Here is a 2,742-nt window from a genome sequence, read left to right as displayed (position 1 = left end):
GGCCCCACCTCCAACAATGGGGATTACATTTAAACACGAGATTTGCAGGGGGCAAGCATCCAAATCATCTCAATGTCCTATTCCTAGACCTGTTCCTCTGATTTTGTTTGTTCTCTTGGCATCAGCCTTACTCTCATCTCTAATCTGTCTTCTCTTAAACCTCTTTTCAAACTCTTTCCATCATTTTATCCAACCACATTTGTTCTGCCCCTGTGTCTCTGACAAACTGCTCTCTGCTGTCCCCTGCTGTTCAAACTGACAAGTTTTCTTATTTATGGTAACTACCTGGGCACTTTCCATTGAGAAATCATTGGGGCCCAGTGCGGTGGCTCACGCCTGTAATCCCAGCAATTTGGGAGGCCAAGGCGGGTGGATCACCTGAGGTCAGGAGTTCGAGACCAGCCTGGCCAACAGGGTGAAACCCCGTCTCCACTAAAAAATGCAAAAAATTAGCTGGGCGTGATAGTGGGCACCTGTAATCCTAGCTACTTGGGAGACTGAGGCAGGAGAATCGCTTGAACCTGGGAGGCGGAGGTTGCAGTGAGCTGAGATTGCTCCACTGCACTCCAGCCTGGGTGACAGAGTGAGATTGTCTAAAGAAAAAAAAAAAGAGAGAGAGAGAGAAATGGTTGGTCACGTGTGTAGTTCAAGAGGCTAGCAGTGTTGGCTTATTCCTGTGGGTATGTAATTACACCGTTCTACTTCCAGAACTCCAGAAAAGACCTTTGAAATGGAGGCAATTCTCCCACTGTTGGATGTCTGAGATGTCACATGCAGAAGAAGATAGGTTTTTAACTGAAGATTCTGATCTATGTGCAATGTCCATGAACAGAGGGGGATTATCACTCACCCACACATTAGTATCATCTATTGGGAGTTGAAAAGGTTGATATGGTGCAAGAAGGGAAAAAGAGGGTACTGAGCCAGTAGGTAGGGGCAGTAGGGAGTAAATCCACAGGGGTGAGGTGGGTGGGGAAAGAGGTATGTAACAAAGGTCCACTTCTGACTTTCCCCTTTTATGCAGGGTCTACCTGGCCCTGAATTGTTGATTTGAACATATGAATGCTTCCTGCTTTGTCCCATCACTTTATCCCTAGCAATGAAGGGCAGGGGGAAGAACAACGGGGCAGCTTTTTACCATCCAGCTCTAGCTACTTTGCCAAGAACAGAATGGAGAGATGGGTGCATTTATGTTTACTGAGCACCTGATATCTGCCAGTTACTAGGAATGTCCACATCATATCAGCATTAATATTGGAGGGGGTTTGAAATAACCCACTGAACAAAGCCACAGCGTGCTAGGAGAGAAGGGAAACTAAGTCAGAAGAAAGCAGTTAGTGGGAACCAGCCAAAAGTCTCACTTGGGCATCCTGCTGTCTTCCTTATTATTTACTTTTCAGCAGATGGTGAAGCTAAGAATCAGAGTAAATGACTCTCTAAGATCCCACAGTTGGTTTATGGTAGAGTTGTGTTTGGGTTCTCTTCTGTCAGAGAGAAGTCACATACGCTTCTTGTACCAATATGGCATACAAACTAGAGAAAAGAGGGATGTCTGACTTTGGGTATATCTGTAGGTGCGCATCAGGTGTTAAACTGCAGGTACATACATTTCCAGAGGAACTCAGTTATAAAGGGAAAGACCGTAAGATACAGTGTCTCATTCCTCCTTGGCAGCTGCATATATGGGGGGAAAGCAAAAGAAAAGAAAGAAAAAGAGAAGGAAAGGAAAGAACAAAGAAAAGAAAAGAAAAGAAATGCAAGACAGCTGAAAGGCATACATTTCTGGAGAGCTCAAAAGATAAAAATGATAGTCTCGCTTGGAATTATCTTAATGAGCAAGACTCAATCAATGGAAAGTGACAGATGGGATAATTTAAAGTTCAAGTTTCCTTCTTCTGTTTCTTTGTGTAAAAGAGAACCAACTTTTTGATCATTTTTTGCTCAGCTGTAATATTCTGCTGCATAAAGAAGATTGAACACCGAATACCACATTAATATGTTATTGGCATCTTTCTTTTTTCATATCCTACATGTTGATTGTAAAACCGTCCAGGGAGACTGATAGCTGTAATATATTACAGTTCCTCAACTTCAAATTAATTTCATAACAGTACAGTTAAGAGCCAGATATGCTTTGCTCCAAGAAGTATCTCAAAGTAGGTAATATTCTTTTTCTCTGAAGCCCTGGGTCTGGTTATTTTATTTATTGGATCACCTATCTAGACTTTACTTCCTTATGATCCATTACCTGCCTCAGTGATTACCACCATCTCTGAAATGTCCAAGCCCTGGTAAGTAGATTGAATGCCTCTCTGCACATGCCTCCAGGGTGAGCTGCACAAGCAAAGTAGGAGCTGGGGAACTGTGTGGGGTGTAAAATCTGTGTCTCTGAAATTCCTATTTCACATTCAGACCTCCAGCTTGACTTAGTGGGTCTGTGTAGACACAGTTTAAACCAATGACCACATGAAGGAACAAGGCAAGGTGATGCCCAATGACTACAAGGGCCTTAGTTGAACTCATCAAAAGAATGTCCTCCTCCTCCCCTCTAGCCCAAGTTCTCTTACCCGAAGAGAATGGATCAGAGCACTCTGTCCTTCTGTCTCTCATCTGGGGGCAGCAGTTGTGAAGAAAGGGACATGATCATCTTTCTGTCTCACCTGTGAGTCTTGGAATCCCTTTAGCTGCCACAAAGGATCAAAAATGCGCCCCATTTTTCCACCCTTTTCTTAGAGTTGTGCT

Source organism: Trachypithecus francoisi, unplaced genomic scaffold (genome assembly GCF_009764315.1).
Source record: "Trachypithecus francoisi isolate TF-2019V2 unplaced genomic scaffold, Tfra_2.0 Lachesis_group6, whole genome shotgun sequence".
In the NCBI taxonomy this organism is placed as follows: domain Eukaryota; kingdom Metazoa; phylum Chordata; class Mammalia; order Primates; family Cercopithecidae; genus Trachypithecus; species Trachypithecus francoisi.
This window is presented reverse-complemented; position numbering follows the sequence as displayed.